The sequence below is a fragment of the Oncorhynchus mykiss genome, chromosome 7 (genome assembly GCF_057628025.1).
Source record: "Oncorhynchus mykiss isolate SJ-2025 chromosome 7, ASM5762802v1, whole genome shotgun sequence".
NCBI lineage: Eukaryota > Metazoa > Chordata > Actinopteri > Salmoniformes > Salmonidae > Oncorhynchus > Oncorhynchus mykiss.
Window position 1 is genome coordinate 33,707,938 of NC_143028.1, and position 18,415 is coordinate 33,726,352.

Genomic DNA, 18,415 nt, shown 5'->3' on the forward strand with positions numbered 1-18,415 from the left:
AGGAAAAATAACTCTGGACCACCTATACTCCACACACAGAGATGCATACAAATCTGACCATAATTCTATCCTCCTGATTCCTGCATACAAGCAAAAATGAAAGCAGGAAGCACCAGTGACTCGATCAATTAAAAAGTGGTCAGATGAAACAGATGCTAAGCTAAAAGGACTGTTTTGCTAGCACAGATTGGAATATGTTCCGGGATTCCTCCGAAGGCATTGAGGAGCACATCACATCAGTCATTGGCTTCATCAATAAGTGCATCGATAACATCATCCCCACAGTGACCGTACGTACATACCCAAACCAGAAGCCATGGATTACAAGGAATATCTGCACTGAGCTAAAGGCTAGAGCAGCTGCTTTCAAGGAGTGGGACTCTAACCCGGAAGCTTATAAGAAATCCTGCTATGCCCTCCGACGAACCATCAAACAGGCAAGCGTCAATACGGACTAAGATCGAATTGTACTACACTGGCTCTGAAGCTCGTCGGATGTGGCAGGGCTTGCAAACCATTACAGACTATAAAGGGAAGCACAGCAGAGAGCTGACAGTGACACGAGCCTACCAGACGAGCCAAACTACTTCTATGCTCGCTTCGAGGCAAATAACACTGAAACATGTATGAGAGCACCAACTATTCCAGAAGACTGTGTGATCAAGCTCTCTGCAGCGAATGTGAGTAAGACCTTTAAACAGATCAACATTCACAAGGCCGCTGGGCCAGACGGATTACCAGAACGTGTACTGCGAGCATGCGCTGCCCAACTGGCAAGTGTCTTCACTGACATTTTCATCCTCTCCCTGTCCGAGTCTGTAATACCAACCTGTTTTAAGCAGACCACCATAATGCCTGTGCCCAACAACACTAAGATAACCTTCCTAAATGACTACAGACCCGTAGCACTCACGTCTGTAGCCATGAAGTGCTTTGAAAGGCTGGTCATGGCTCACATCAACACCATTATCCCAGAAACCCTAGACCCACTCCAATTTGCATACCGCCCCAACTGATCCACAGACGATGCAATCTCTATTGCACTCCACACTGCCCTTTCCCACCTGGACAAAAGGAACACCTATGTGAGAATGCTATTCATTGACTACCACTCACCATAGTAACCTCAAAGCTCATCAATAAGCTAAGGACCCTGGGACTAAACACCTCACTCCGCAACTGGATCCTGGACTTCCTGACGGGCCGCCCCGAGGTGGTAAGGGTAGGTAACAACACATTCGCCACGCTGATCCTCAACACAGGGGCCCCTCAGGGGTGCGTGCTCAGTCCTCTCCTGTACTCCATGTTCACTCATGACTTCACGGCCAAGCACGACTCCAACACCATCATTAAGTTTGCAGATGACACAACAGTGGTAGGCCTGATCACCGACAATGACCAGACAGCCTATAGGGAGGAGGTCAGAGACCTGGCCGTGTGGTGCCAGGACAACAACCTCTCCCACAATGTGATCAAAACAAAGGAGAGGATTGTGGACTACAGGAAAAAGAGGACCGAGCACGCCCCCATTCTCATCGACGGGGCTACAGTGGAGCAGGTCGACAGCTTCAAGTTCCTTGGTGTCCACATCACCAACAAACTAACATGGTCCAAGCACATCAAGACAGTCGTGAAAAGAGCACAGCAAAACCTATTCCCCCTCAGGAGACTGAATGGGTCCTCAGATCCTCAAAAGGTTCTACATCTACAATATTGAGAGGATCACCGCCTGGTATGGCAACTGCTCGGCCACCGACCGCAAGGCACTACAGAGGGTAGTGCGTACGGCCCAGTACATCACTGGGGCCAAGATTTCTGCCATCCAGATTTATGCCAGGCGGTGACAGAGGAAGGCCCTAAAAATTGTCAAGGACTCCAGCCACCCCAGACTGTTCTCTCTGCTACCGCTCGGCAAGCGGTACTGGAGCACCAAGTCTAGGTCCAAGAGGCTTCTACCCCCAAGCCATAAGACTCCTGAACACCTAACCAAACCCCCCCCCCTCCCCCCCACACACACACACACTCTTTTACACCACTGCTACTCTCTGTTGTTATCATCTATGCATTGACACTTTAATAACTCTACCTACATGTACATATTACCTCATCTAACCGGTGCCCCCGCACATTGACTCAGTAACGGTACCCCCCTGTATATAGTCTCGCTATTGTTATTTTACTGCTGCTCTTTAATTACTTCTTACTTTTATTTTACTGCTGCTCTTTAATTACTTCTTACTTTTATTTCTTATTCAAATCTATATATTTTTTAATACTGCATTGTTGGTTAGGGGCTCGTAAGTAAGCATTTCACTGTAAGGTCTACCTGTTGTATTCGGCACATGTGACTAATACAATTTGATTTGATGTAATTTTAATGTTTCAATAAGACTTTTAATAACACTGCTAGCTTAGTTTGGGTTAACTGTTTTGAACACCAAGCACAGATAGTACACAAGGGAATTAATTTGCTTAGGCATTAACCATGCCACATCATGCCAACACATTTATTTTTTTATTGTGGCTGTACCTATGATCTTTTGTTCTCTATCCATGGAATTAGTACACTGTGTCACCAGGATGGAGCTTGATTGCCATGTTTATTTTATGAATACAAAGTTGTTCATTTGATTCTATTCAGACCCCATTTCAAAAGGAATCAATCACTCATTAAGATCCAGTGTGGCCAATTAGTGTGCACGGCCAACACACCTGAACGCACTTAATAAGATTAAGGAGAGAGAGTTTTATTGGATGCTGAGAACAGAATGTACAGTGGCAAGAAAAAGTATGTGAACCCTTTGAAAATACCTGGATTTCTAAATAAATTGCTGAATATCTAAGTAACTATCCTGCACCATTCCCAGACAGTTGTGGGAAGGTCGTACGCAAAATAACCATAGTACAACCACGCTCCCACCAAGCTATAAAAAAAACCTAGCGTTCTCAGAACATTATGTGCTAACTGGGTAATTAATAACATAATTGCATGCTGTCCACTCACTTTTTTTCAGATTAAGGAGTCTGTTACTGTATATCTGTCTGTATCCCTCTCTGTCTGTCTGCCTGCCTGCCTGCCTGTGTCCATCCGTCTGTCTGTCTGCCTGCCTATCTGTCCACGAGCCCCGTCAAGGGAGTTTTAGGGGTCACTGTCTGTCTGTCTGCATGTCTGATTCTCAACACTCTCAGTCTGTCTGCCAGGCAGGTAGCCTAGCGTTTAAGAGGTTGGGCCAGTAACCAAAAGGTTGCTGGTTCTAGAGCCAGCTAGATACTGTTCCTGTTTCTCAAAACCTTAATAAAAACACCTCAGTAATAATTAGCTTCAGAACAAAATAATAGTTATTATTGAACAGCAGTGCCTCTACTATTAACATAGTGCTTAGTTGAAAGGCTAACATGCTAGTAGGGAAAATGCTTTCCACTAATGAGAGACATTGCTGTTGAGGTCTAGAGGCCACAGGGTTGCTGGTTGGTTCAAGTCCTTAATCAAGGCAAATCTCATATTCTGTAATGTTTATGGCAGTAGAGCCTACAACTTACAGATTGTACTCCAAGAGCAACAGGATGTTTCTTTCACAACCGATACTGCAACCCCCCCACCCCATCCACCCTGCAATCTCACCGGGGAAGGCCTTGTGCACGCACGCACACACACACACACACATCTAGTCTCGTTCCCAGTTGTGTGTCTTCACTACTACCGCTGTGTAACCCTTGCAGGCGAGGTTAATAGCAACAGAATCTGTTCAGTCCCACCGGAGAGAGCTGAGCCTTGGTTGAGTTATAGAGACAGTGCGTGACGAGCGCCTACTTCTGTTTGGTGGAACACAGAGCTGCCTGCCATACAGCATCACATTAGATGGGAAACAAGCCCACGCTCAAGGGAGAAGGGAGCACACTGAGAGTGAGTTGAGAGTGGGGTTGGAGACAAGATGGTGAGTCACTGTGGATTGGAACAAAGATCTGTAGCTCTGTATGGCTTCCAACACTTAATAGTTTCATGCTGTCACACCCTGATCTGTTTCACCTGTCTTGTGATTGTCTCCAACCCCCACCAGGTGTCTCCCATTACCTCATGTGTATTTATACCTGCGTTTTCTGTTTGTCTGTTTCCAGTGTGTCTTGTCCGGTCAAGTCCTACCAGCGTGTTTCCGCGTTACCTGTGCTTGGATTTTCGGTTAACCTAGTCTTCCCAGTTCTGACCTTTCTGACTGTCCTGACCCTGATCCTGCCTGTCCTGATCCTGCCTGCCGTCCTGTACCTGCCTGACTCGGATTTGGATTTGTATTCCTTGCCTGCCTTGACCTACCTTTTGCCTGCCCCTTGTACTGTAATAAACTCTGAGACTCGTACTATCCACCTCCTGTGTCTGCATCATGGGTCTTAGCCGTGATACATACCTCCATCAGACCTCACAAGCCTTCCTTTCTGTCAATGGATCTTTGTTGATTTCTGATACATTGGATTAGACCGTTCTCTTTCTCAGGCAGGTCCCTCCTATCCAAGAGCCTCACAGCGCTAACACCAATCCTGGCTAGGGGAGTGTCCATGAGAGACAGTCAGGCATACAATAAAGCAGCCACAGCATTGTCTCTCTATTGCCCTGCATTGGCAATAACACATCTTCAGCCCTGTATATATATATAGAAACTATTCCATTCCTGAGGACTGAGGCCCAGCAACGCTGTGAGAGAGAGACATGTTGAAAACAATAAGAGGGCTCCACTTTAGTGTGGTGGTCAGGAGGAGGAGGAGGCACTACATTGTATTTGGGTCACCCAGCAGTCCTAAACCAATGGGTGGAAGAATATTTTTGGTAATGGAAGAAGGAAAGAGGGAAATTGAGCAAGAGAAAGAGAGTGATAAATACTCCAAAATTCTGTTTCTCCCCGACAAAACATGAGCAGAACGGCTTTGGTTGAAAACGGGGCTTTGACTGCATGGGAAAGTATGCGAGCTGGATGTGCACTACAGTTGTTTAATCCATCAAACCACAAGAGGAGGATTTTGTTCTAATGTAGGACAGCCTTCTCTAGGAACAAGGCTAGATGGTAGGACACACACACACATCCAGTGTGGTCAATTAGTGTGCACGGCCAACACACCTGAACGCACTTAATAAGATTAAGGAGAGAGAGTTTTTCAACAGACAGCACATTTCTAAATTATGTCTGTCATAAACCATTGTAATATGTACAGAAATCAATATTTGAAATCAACTAAAAATTGAAATACATTAGGGCCTACTAGTCTTTTGCACAAAATAACACGTAGTCCACCTATACTGTTACGCACAAAAAGAAAAGCAGTAAAAACCCATTCATTCTGATTCATCAAATTCACCATCGAAAGGAACATGAAGTTCTCGTCTCCTCCTCTACATCCCCCTGCAACACCACGAAGAAGATCACAACCCATTTCACTAATACTCGTAAACTAAGCACACCATGCACCTCCATCTCTCCATCTCCACACACACAACCAAATATACACACACAGACATTTCAACCTCAAACACACCAGCCCATCAACCGACTGCATTAACCAGAGTGAGAAACCACTCTAGGCTGTAGCCAAGACAAATGAATGCACCCAAAATTATGGAGAATGCAGGCAGCCTCCCTCCCTCCCTCCCTCTACTCCGTCATACCAACAAAAGCCTTACCCCCATTCCCCCATCAGCAAGGCGAGACGTGACGGCTAGCTACAGATACAGCTCTGAGGCACGTGGGCTCCACTCCTCTCTCTCCTCTCGCCCCTTTGTTTTTGTTCAGCTCAGAGACCCATTTTCTCAGAGAGCTGAGCAAGCATTATCACACCACAAACAGGCAACCGATGTGTGTGTGTGTTTGCGTGCGTGTGTGCGTGTGTGTGTGTGTGTGTATGTGAGAGAGAGAGTGAGTGAGAGCGTGTGAGTGTGAGTGTTTCTCAATAATTGGGGGATAATCCTCTGGTGTTGTGCTTGAATGGTTCAGACAGAGAGGGAGGGTAAAGAGACAGAGAGTGGGAGAGGGAGGCAGAAGGAGGGATGAGGAGAAGAGAGAGGGGGGGGGGTGTTTATGACCGGGATATACTAACCATGGCATCATGAGGGCACAGGGTCGCAGTGATTGGTAGGACCAGAGACAGTTAGGGTTAAAGAGGTGGGAGAGACAGGGAAAATGGAGGTAAAGAAATATAGTGTGAAGAAGAGAGACTCAGATGCATAGTGGAGATGTAGGGTGACATCATGGTTAGGGGAGAGAGTGAGACGCAGTGAGGAGTGAACAGAGAAGCAGACATACAGATAGATGAAGGAGTGAGGGCACTATAAAACCACTGCACTGGAAAGTCAGGTAGAGGAAATATTCAGGAAACAACACTTCCCAATACTGATAACTGCAAATTGATATCAATAAAAGGTATATTGGGTCATTTAAAGTCCAAATGTAATCTTATTCTGTTCAAAAAGCTTTTTTTCCAAACAAAAAGCAGGATCAACACTACTCATATTCTTCAGGCCAGTGGTTAGTGCGTTGTATTCCACCTCCCGAAGAGCTACTCTGAATGGCTGTAAACCGTCATCTGTAGAAAAGGTTTTGGTCCATTCCTGACACATTGGGCTAGTTCATATGGCGACTGCATTAGCCAGTTCAGATCGCGTTATAACAACTTATAACATAACATTAACAGTAATACATTCCAAGGTAATGGAAAAAACAAAAGGCATCATAATATAAAACGTTTCTCCTCAGGGTAAGAAATGAGAGAGACACATGCCGTCATTCACTTATGTCACTTTGTAAACAACATCAAAAGACAAAAAAAAAAATCTAAAAAAATAGCTTTGTCAGTCAGTACCTGATGACTTCGTCCAAATCTGTAACAGGATACAGTACTCAAAGACCAAAGCATATGTGTGAAAGGTTGCTGACAGCTTCTAAAACAGTGTTCAGCGAAGCAGAAGTCTGACACATGGAATATTATTACACTGACAACCACAAGATGTTTTCAGTCTGACAGAGGAGGCAAGGAAGCTATTTCAATGCAATGCACCCAATGGGAGTGCAAGTGTAGGTCTTGTGGGCTCAATTGCCAAAGAAAAGGCATGCATGCACGCACACACACACGTTGCAATTTATAACAAATGTCATGCAATTCTACAAATTTTGCCATTGGGCAAAGGTCTTTTTTTCTCCAGTTTTACAGCAAATTTTGTGCTATTCTACACATTTTGTCAAGGGGTGGAGAGACAATTTTTTTCAGTTTTGAAGCTAACTTTCTGAAAATCTACATATTCTACATATGACTCCTAGTTTAGATAACTGGCTAAAAAATTGTGAGCTGACATGGCTAATTGAGTGACTGTTTGTGACTGCCATAACAAGGGAAAATTGCTGATGCCCAACCAGATGTCTAACTTGCACCTTGTATATTCTACCTCTCCATCATAAATTGGGGTCCTAAGCGACCACTTGTGTCGCTTATACCTGGAGCCGGCCTTGCAGGAGACGCTGCGTCCTGCTGCTCTCATCAGATTCCTGCTCATTATATAGAGACAGAAGATATCATCAATTATTCAGCCATACTGTGTAAACAGATAGGAGCGATGACCAACCCTATGTACCTGGAGGCCTCAGCCAGGGCCCTTCAATTCCAACTCATCCCATATAATTTACCATACAGTACACACACACTGACAGACTGACTCATTACCCATAGGCTACACACACTGCCAGACTGAATCATTACCCATAGGCTACACACACTGCCAGACTGAATCATTACCCATAGGCTACACACACTGCCAGACTAAATCATTACCCATAGGCTACACACACTGCCAGACTGAATCATTACCCATAGGCTACACACACTGCCAGACTGAATCATTACCCATAGGCTACACACACTGCCAGACTCAGTCAGGAGGGATGCTATCTATTCAAATAATTTCTGGGGTTCTGAGGATATTCTAAACCGGCAGATTTGCTCGCAGATGGCCCTACTCATGATACTAGATTATAAACTCAGATAGAATGGTAAAGTCCATCACAATGAGCCAGCTGAGTGTATGGGTTAGTCTTTATCAGCTTTAGTTCCATTGTTTCACTCACTTTTCTATGCAACGTCTTCCACTCTGAATACTGTAGCAGAGAGACATCCAAGGAGACAACAAAACTCCAGATGCAGCGTGTGAAGACAATACCCAGCATATTTCACTCCCTCTATAAACCTAACTTAATCTACACTGAGTGTACCAAACATTAGGAACACCTTCCTAACACCGAGTTGCCCATTCACCCTCTGAATGGCACACACACACAATCTGTCTCAATTGTTTCAAGGCTTAAAAATTATTATTTAGCCTGTCTCCTCCCCTTCATCTACACTGAATGAAGTGGATTTAACAAGTCATATCAATAAGGGATCATAGCTTTCACCTGGATTCACCTGGTCCGTCTATGACATGGAAAGGCACAGGTGTTTTGGATACCCAGTGTATAATCCTCATCTAACTTCTGACTCCTCCTTGTGACATACACCGCCTCCCTCTCTCTCTGAAACTTAATATCAAGTCCAGCCTGCCCTCAGAAACCGATCAGACACTAACTAACCGGACCACACCTTCCTACAACAAAACACGGCCATTAAAATGCCCTGGCACGCTCGGGTCTCTACCAACAATGACAGGATACCCTGACCCGTCCCTCCCTGGGATACTATGCTGATGCTCTGCACACCCCACTTCACTCCCCAGCTGAACAGAGCTGAAGGGAGCTGTAATGGCCTAGCTCTCTCTGGCCACACCATCAATGTCCAATTGAGGTGCATGAAGATGGCGGCACCCATGCACTTAACACAAATTCTTCGTTGTGCTAATTTCGCCTTCTGTTACTCTTTTTTTCTATGGTCATTAGCAGGGTATACATTATCCGGCGACTCCGGGATGCTGGCCTTCTAGGCAGAGTTGCAAAGAAAAAGCCATATCTCAGACTGGCCAATAAAAATAAAAGATTAAGATGGGCAAAAGAACACAGACACTGGACAGAGGAACTCTGCCTTGAAGGCCAGCATCCCAGAGTCTGGTGTTTTGCAGGTTGAGACAGGTGTTTTGTGGGTACTATTTAATGAAGCTTCCAGTTGAGGACTTGTGAGGCGTCTGTGTCTCAAACTTGACACTCTAATGTACTTGTCCTCTTGCTCAGTTGTGCACCGGGGCCTCCCACTCCTCTTTCTATTCTGGTTAGAGACTGTTTAGGCTTTTCTGTGAAGGGAGTAGTACACAGCGTTGTACGAGATCTTCAGTTTCTTGGCAATTTCTCGCATGGAAAAGCCTTCATTTCTCAGAACAAGAATGAATTAACGAGTTTCAGAAGAAAGGTCTTTGTTTCTGGCCATTTTGAGCCTGTAATCGAACCCACCAATGCTGATGCTCCAGATACTCAACTAGTCTAAAAAAGGCAAAGATTGGAAAGCAGCTGCGGTCATCCCCCTCTTCAAAGGGGGGAACACTCTTGACCCAAACTGTTACAGACCTATATCTATCCTACCCTGCCTTTCTAAGGTCTTCGAAAGCCAAGTCAACAAACAGATTACCGACCATTTCGAATCCCACCATACCTTCTCCGCTACGCAATCTGGTTTCAGAGCTGGTCATGGGTGCACCTCAGCCACGCTCAAGGTGCTAAACGATATCTTAACCGCCATCGATAAGAAACAATACTGTGCAGCCGTATTCATTGACCTGGCCAAGCCTTTCGACTCTGTCAATCACCACATCCTCATCGGCAGACTCGATAGCCTTGTTTCTCAAATGAAGGCCTCGCCTGGTTCACCAACTACTTCTCTGATAGAGTTCAGTGTGTCAAATCGGAGGGCCTGTTGTCCGGGCCTCTGGCAGCCTCTATGGGGGTGCCACAGGGTTAAATTCTTGGACCAACTCTCTTCTCTGTATACATCAATGATGTCGCTCTTGCTGCTGGTGAGTCTCTGATCCACCTCTACGCAGACGACACCATTCTGTATACTTCTGGCCCTTCTTTGGACACTGTGTTAACAACCCTCCAGACGAGTTTCAATGCCATTCAACTCTCCTTCCGTGGCCTCCAATTGCTCTTAAATACAAGTAAAACTAAATGCATGCTCTTCAAACGATCGCTGCCTGCACCTGCCCGCCAGTCCAACATCACTACTCTGGACGGTTCTGACTTAGAATATGTGGACAACTACAAATACCTAGGTGTCTGCAAATACCTAGGTGTCTGCTTAGACTGTAAACTCTCCTTCCAGACTCACATCAAACACCTCCAATCCAAAGTTAAATCTAGAATTGGCTTCCTATTTCGCAACAAAGTATCCTTCACTCATGCTGCTAAACATAACCTTGTAAAAACTGACCATCCTACCGATCCTCGACTTCGGCGATGTCATTTACAAAATAGCCTCCAATACCCTACTCAATAAATTGGATGCAGTCCATCAAAGTGCCATCCTTTTTGTCACCAAAGCCCCATATACTACTCACCATTGCAACCTGTACGCTCTCGTTGGCTGGCCCTCGCTTCATACTTGTCGCCAAACCCACTGGCTCCAGGTCATCTACAAGACCCTGCTAGGTAAAGTCTCCCCTTATCTCAGTTTGCTGGTCACCATTTCAGCACCCACCTGTAGCATGCGCTCCAGCAGGTATATCTCTCTGGTCACCCCCAAAACCAATTATTCCTTTGGCCGCCTCTCCTTCCAGTTCTCTGCTGCCAATGACTGGAACGAACTACAAAGATCTCTGCAACTGGAAACACTTATCTCCCTCACTTGCTTTAAGCACCAGCTGTCAGAGTAGCTCACAGATTACTGCACCTCTACATAGCCCATCTATAATTTAGCCCAAACAACTACCTCTCCCCCTACTGTATTTATTTATTTATTTTGCTCCTTTGCACCCCATTATTTCTCTCCACCTTGCACATTCTTCCACTGCAAATCTACCATTCCAGCGTTTTACTTGCTATATTGTATTTACTTCCTTGGCCTTTTTTTTTGCCTTTACCTTCCTTATCTCACCTCATTTTCTCACATTGTATATAGACTTATTTTTCTACTGTATTATAGACTGTATGTTTGTTTTACTCCATGTGTAACTCTGTGTGGTTGTATGTGGCGAACTGCTTTGCTTTATCTTGGCTAGGTCGCAATTGTAAATGAGAACTTGTTCTCAACTTGCCTACCTGGTTAAATAAAAGGTTAAATAAATAAATACATAAATAAATAAATAAATAAATAAATAAATAAAGGCCAGTTTTATTGCTTCTTTAATCAGAACAACAGTTTTCAAGTGTGCTAACATAATTGCAAAAGGGTTTACTAATGATCAATTAGCCTTTTAAAATTATAATCTTGGATTAGCTAACACAACGTGCCATTGGAACACAGGAGTGATAGTTGCTGATAATGGGCCTCTGTACGCCCATGTAGATATTCCATTAAAAATACACAATTTCCAGCTACAACAGTCATTTACATCACTAACAATGTCTACACTATTTCTGATAAATTTTATGTTATTTTAAATCAACAAAAAAGGACATTTCTAAGTGACCCCAAACTTTTGAACAGTAATGTATGTGGTAGTTAGGCTATTAACATAATGCAAGAGAACAATGTAGATTGTAGAAAGAGAGGAGAGCACCAAAGTAGCACAAAATGTCAGATAAGGCCTAATGTGTTTTTTTCCCTTTCCAATGTCGGTTGATCGTGGGCCTTTTGCTGAGGACACTCCATTGTCTGTCTTATTGTTTTAAAATCTTAATTTCCTTTTTTTCTCCCCAATCCCCATTCCATTTGAATGTGACTTCTTGGCCTAGCTATATTCTACTCTTTCACGATCAACCATCGAATGAATCTATAGGACGGATTTCTATCTCAGAAAGTTGTTTGAATCTGAATCGACATTTCAGTCAACTTCTGCAATAAAAGCAGATCACATTCTTCATTTCACCTGTCACATTATTTTACATTAGGAGGCTTACGTTAGTTTCACAGAAAAGTTGAGCCAGTCAAGTGTTTGTTTGTAAATAGCTCAATGGAAGAAAGCGGGAGTAGGTGAGTCCAGCTGTGTGTTGACAGGGGTCGCATTTTAGATTGAAAGTTAACCGTGTGTTTTTGCTTCAATAGAGTGATCAGGGGCGTGCAACTGTAGTTTTACGTCACAGAAAAAACATTAGTGCAACACATTCGGCAGAAAATTGCTTCATTTTCATCAGATGACAAAAGAAGTACAATACTATTTGGCCGGCAGCCACACAAGAAAATGAAAAAGGAATATATTTTTTTGCAAAAACGTAGCATTGTCATCCTATTTGTAATGTTTATTATAGAAATAACATAGACAGCTACATTTCCTAATGTTGTGCTTAACATTAATCTTGTATTTTACCAGAGGAAAGTAGGCTGGCGACACCAAGAAAAGTACTGGAGAAAAGTAGCTACATGTCAGCCAGAGCGCTGTTTGTTGATAGAATGCCCATCGTGAACTCTCATCTGATTGGAATGCAACTGAAGCAGAAATTACAATAAGACGCATTTTAGATCTGCGTTTACAAAATGCAACTAGATATTTCTTATGTGTTTTATCTTTCTTTCCTGCGTGAAAAATGCAGAATTCTGTGTTAATTCAACCCCTAAGTTGATCTTAGGCATTATTGTGTTAGCTTTCTGTCATGTTTGAGAAGTCAAAGCCCATTGGATTTATTTATTTATTATTACCATTGGAGTTATCTGTACAGCTGCCACTGCTAGCTTGATTTCCTTGTGTTTTCCTCATCTCTGTTCTCATCGTCTGCTCCTCCCCCCTCTTCTCCGAACAGAGCAGGCAGGCATGTTGCCTTGTCCACTCCAGACTCCACACAGACACAGCATGTATGTATACATGCTGCTTCAGAGCCAGTTCTGTTCTTCCTTCAGACAGGCATGCATCATAATTTTGTTCATTTGCACAATGTCTCTCATTCTCATTCCCTTGTAAATGTCCAAACTCACCTCCAGCTGGGTTCTCCGAGAAAAATAAAGGCTCAGGTGTATGTTTCATGATTAACTACTCATGGTGTGATTGTGGTAATGTACAGGAACTCAAGTCCTTTTGTTCAACTGACCTAGAATACCTCACAATCAAATGCTGACCGCATTATCTCCTACGAGAATTCTCTTCGGTCATCATTGTGACAGCCCCTCAGGGATCTACACTGGACTTTGTGCTAATTGGAAGCGCACATCCTGAGGCTGCAAGTTTTATTAACACAGTGCCTGCGCAAAAAAAAAACTCTCAACCATTGCAACTCCCCCTTCCGGGACAGCTACAAGGCCCTCCCTCTCCCTCTCCCTCCCGCCCTCCCTTTGGCAAATCAGATCATACCTCCATCCTGTTCGCGCTTTCCTGTACTCCATGTTCACCCATGACTGCGTGGCCATGCACGTCTCCAACTCAATCATCAAGTTCCCAGATGACACAACAGTGGTAGGCCTGATTACCAATGATGACGAGACAGCCTACAGGAAGGAGGTGAGGGCCCTGGTGTAGTGGTGCCATGGAAATAACCTCCCCGTTGACGTCAACAAGACAAAGGAGCTGATCGTGGACTTCACGAGGAAGCAGACGGAGCACACCCCCATTCACATCAACAGGGCCGCAGCGGAAAAGGTGAAGAGCTTCAAGTTCCTTGGCATACACATCACTGACAAACTGAAATGGTCCACCCACACAGACAGCATGGTGAAGAAGGTGCAACAGCGCCTCATCAACCTCAGGAGGCTGAAGAAATGTATCTTGGCCCCTAAGATCATCACAAACTTTTACAGATGCACCATTGAGAGCATCCTGTCAGGCTGTATCACCACCTGGTATGGCAACATCACTATCTGTAACCGCATGCCTCTCCAGAGGGTGCTGCGGTCTTCCCAACGCATCACCGGGGGCACACTGCCTGCCCTCCAGGACATCTACAGCACCCGGTGTCACAGAAAGGTCAAGAAGATCATCAAGGACCTCAGCCACTGCCTGTTCACCCCGCTACCATCTAGAAGGTGAGGTCAGTACAGGTGCATCAAAGCTGGGACGGAGAGACTGAAAAACAGCTTCTATCTCAAGGTCATCAGACTGTTAAATAGTCACCACTAGCTGGCCTCCACCCAGTACCCTGTCCTGAACTTCAGTCACTAGTCGTCTACCACCCTGTTACTCTACCCTGCACCTTAGAGGCTGCTGCCCTATGTACATTGTCATGGAACACTGGTCACTTTAATAATGTTTACTGTTGTACCCACTTCATATGTATATAATGTATTCTAGTCAAGACCTATCCTATTTAACTATTGCTGTACATATACTGTTCTTCAAATATACTACATATTATATCCATATACTGTCCATGTTGTCTATACATCCCATATATATATTTATACTCTGAACTTCGACATTGCTCATCCTAATATTTCTATATTTCTTAATTACATTATTTAATTAGTGTGTATTGTTGTATATTGTTAGATATTACTGCACTGTTGGAGCTAGGAACACAAGCATGTCGCTACACCCGCAATAACATCTGCCAAAAATGTGTATGTAACCAATAAAATTTGATTTGAGAACATTAAGAAAACTTTCCCTAAAAAACCACAAGAAAACATTAGTAACGTATAAAGAATGCCCGTGCGTAATCGTATACCATATACAATCGTATGTTCAGCGATGGGATAATGAGTCATTCCAGACATCGTCCAATCCTCGTGGATAGTGCTAAAACAATGACGTCATATCTGAATTTTGCCATCTTGATATACGTTCACCATTGATAAGAGTAAAAGTGTGAGTCACACTCCAGGTGACTGCACAGTTGACTAACAGGGAAGAAAACAGCAAACAGAGCTGCTCCTGACAGACTTCTCCTCGGGATGGGAATGCTTTAGCCTCGAACCAACCATCCTGATCTCGCAGGCCTACATTCTGTTTTGCTCCATAGATACAGTCTGGCCACAACCAGATTCAATCACTGAGATGTAATATTAACTGGAGACTGCGTCCAATATGTCCGACCGTTGTTTTCAAGGTTATCTACTCACATTTGCATACGCCGATTCATGGACTGTCTATATCCGGGTTGCATCCGGTGTATACGGATCAACATCACATGCACACTAGCCCTCAGTGCACACAGGGAGCCGTGTGAGCAGCGACGACGTCATGACATCATCCAAAAACATGGCAGACTTTGGATGAATATGTAATGTTAATATCTTCGACTGTGATTGACGGAAAAACAATCAGCCTCAGTGACAATTGGATTTAAAAAAAAAAAAATCGGACTTCTCTATGTGGCCGTCTACGGAAATTGTCGTTTTGGGCCAGGTGCGTCAGTTAAACTGCAGTACCGAAGCAAAACAATGGGAGCCGTGCTTCTAGACTGGATCCCTGGTCCCTTGGATTCAAACCGTTTGAGCCCCTCCCTTCGAAACAGAATGTAAGCTAAACAGATTGTGAGATCAGGATGTTTAGTACGAGGCTAGTGCTTGGCCAACACCCAAAAACTAAAGATGGGCACTGGAAGTAACACTGGAAATAATGAGAGAGAGAGAGAGGACACCTGGTGTTGTGAAAGGGCAGAGGGGCTCAGTGATTCAATAAGGCCATGAGAGAAAAGGACAAGAGCATAACAAAGTGCAGTAAATCCATAAAACAACCATACACACTTCGCTATTGTGGTGACATCATAGGTACATAAAATTACGACATCTATTTGCCTAGCAACACGTGTGTATCTAAGGTATCCGAGAACAACACCCTCTACCACCCATACACTCAGGAGGATTTCAAGAGCGCAAGCAGTTCAAGTTAAACAAGTGTATCCTTTTTTTTTTAGATTATTATTTTATTTTTTTGATAGACGGATTGATAAATCAACATGTTATCCAAAGGCACAGCGTCCTGTTTGAATGTCTGCAGTGATCTTAATACATAATTCAGTGGAGGAGCATTGTTCACATACTCAACAAATCATAACACAGGTTGTTAGTGGCACCTTAGTTGGGGTGGACAGGCTCGTGGTAATGGCTAGAGTGGAATCAGTGGAAAGGTATGAAATACACCAAACACATGGTTTGATGCCATTCCCATTTGCGCTGTTCGAGTCATTATTATGAGCCGTTCTCCCCTCAGCAGCCCCCACTGAATCGTAAGCACAGGAGTTCTCTAAAGAACATTCTACATGACGTGTACGTAGACTAGGTTATTAAAACTGTAAATATTTCAGAAAGTATATATTGATCTATATTGTGTATTCTAAAGTAACATAACAGTACTGTACCTGGTCACTCGTCTGTGTGAGCTGGCTATGTCCTTGTAAGCAACACTCGGAACGATCTGTGTCCAAGCTTGCGAGATGTGTCACTCGAGACGGACAGTGTTAGAGGCTAGAGGCAACTAGCACAGCTATGCACCTGAAGGAGACGACACACCCTGTTGTCTAAGCACCCCTGCAACACACACACACACACAAAAACACACACATACACACCGACTGAACTTTGACACATCCTCATGAAGACCGGCAAGGCCATCAATAATTAGCCAGCTGCCAGTGAGGGCACTCCCTCCCTGTCTGTCTGACACATTCCTAGGAAGTCTCAAGGAGAACCGTTGTCATGGAGAGGGAAAAGGACAGGAGAGAAAATGGACAGGAGAAAAAGAGTCAGGAGGGGAGAAAGGGGCAGCAGAGAAAGAGGGAGGCAGGAATGTAAGGAAGGTCATAGAGAGAGAGAGGATGGCAGGAGAGAGGGGCCAGGAGAGAGAGGGGGGCAAGAGAGAGAGGTAGGTTGGAGAGACCGAGGGCACGAGAGAAAGAGGTAAACAGAAAAGAGAGGAAGGAAATAGGCAATAAACCTTTTTTCATGACAAAATCCGGACGTGCGTATAGGTACAGAAGAGTCCTGTTAGGTGTGTTGTCTGGCAGGAAACAGCAGCGGATCAGATCAAAGCTGACGTGGCGATCTAAGGACACATTACAATTGGCAGGAGGGTTGTGTGTGTTTATCAAATACGGGGTGCGGAATCACTCCCACCCATCAAAAGCTTGCCTTAGAGCAGAGCATATATAAGCAACAGCAGCAGCCTCATTTCATAGACTCAGTCTGCTTTCAACGCACACCTCCCTCCCTTTCTGGCAGCACTTTGGGGAATGATTGAGAGAATGTGTAGCTAGACTGACTCAGATTGAGAGGGGATCAAACTAATTCTCCTACACTTCAAACACAAAAGGCTTCTCTCTCCTGCTGGCTACTACACAAGACTGACCTCAATCTTTTCTTTCTGTTGGATGTGGAAATGATATGCACATCCCAAATTCCCACACTGGGTGCTGGGCCAAGAGTAAATAGTGACGAATAAAGAAAGAAAGCTTGCACACGGTAAATGACGCTCCTATGACGAAAGACTTAAAGCCACCTGATGAAGGCCATTCGAGCTGAAACATTGTCTGTGTATTGTGGTGCAGTTGAATCAAAGCACCTGGGAGCAGCATATCATATACTATACCACCTGCATGCTTTTTATTTACTTATTTTTGTTTTTATTCTCGACCCATGACCTCCCCATCAGCTCGCATGTATCCGGACTGTAATTCCTGAACATAGTGGGAGTAGCACCAACAGACACAAGGGCAGGTCTGGTGAGGTGCCTGCTGTAAAATATTTCCATGCTAATTGCTTTCTGTTTCCCTCTGATGCTCTAATTAAATCTTATTTTGTCACATTGTAAAAAAAAAAAAAACAGGTGTAGACTAACAGGGAAATGCTTACTTACCGGCCCTTCTCAACAATGCAGAGAGAAAGAAAATGGAGAAATAATAAAAAGTAATATAATAATATAACACGGGGTACCAGTAGTGAGTCGATGTGCAGGGGTACGAGGTAATTGAGATAGGTAAGTACATATAAGTATATATCTAGTATATATATTAAATGCAGCTCGGACATCCTATTATTCTCAACTGATCAGCAGTGGTAACTCCGGGGTGCTGTTCTTTACTGTGAGCAAGCTCCTCCAACCTTTGAACAATTCTGCTACCTCAGCTTCCCCAGAAAGGTGCAATCAATACCTGTGCATCTTCCAACACAAAATTGAAAACATCAATAACATCATCCTATCCTCTCCTGGCCCGGTAGTTGAGATACCCAGTCCTACGCTCCCTGAGTCCAGGTTCTCCACCTTCACCACAGTAACTGCAGCTGATGTAAACAAGCTGGTTAAAACAATGAGGCCCACCACTTGCACACTTGACACTATCCCCACCTGCTTACCTGCTCTGGAGCCTTTCTTCACAGAAATGAACAACAATTCAACTCGTCACTGGATGTGTCCCTATTCAGCTCAAACTGGCCGCTGTCACAC

General features: G+C 44.2%; 1 protein-coding gene and 1 long non-coding RNA gene across 3 annotated transcripts in view; both read right to left on the bottom strand.

The window, feature by feature from the left end:
• Positions 1-16,463, bottom strand: part of LOC110527731 (protein kinase C and casein kinase substrate in neurons protein 1) — a 44,177-nt gene extending 27,714 nt beyond the window's left edge. The window contains exon 1 of one of the 2 annotated variants that reach the window (XM_021609198.3): positions 16,335-16,463. The gene's annotated coding sequence lies outside the window, so the exon portion shown is untranslated. The remainder of the gene's footprint in view (positions 1-16,334) is intronic. The other variant, XM_021609197.3, reaches the window with a different exon arrangement.
• The window catches only part of LOC149982517 (uncharacterized), a 305,212-nt gene that overhangs the window by 150,984 nt on the left and 135,813 nt on the right, over positions 1-18,415 (bottom strand). The gene's annotated exons all lie outside the window — the stretch shown is intronic.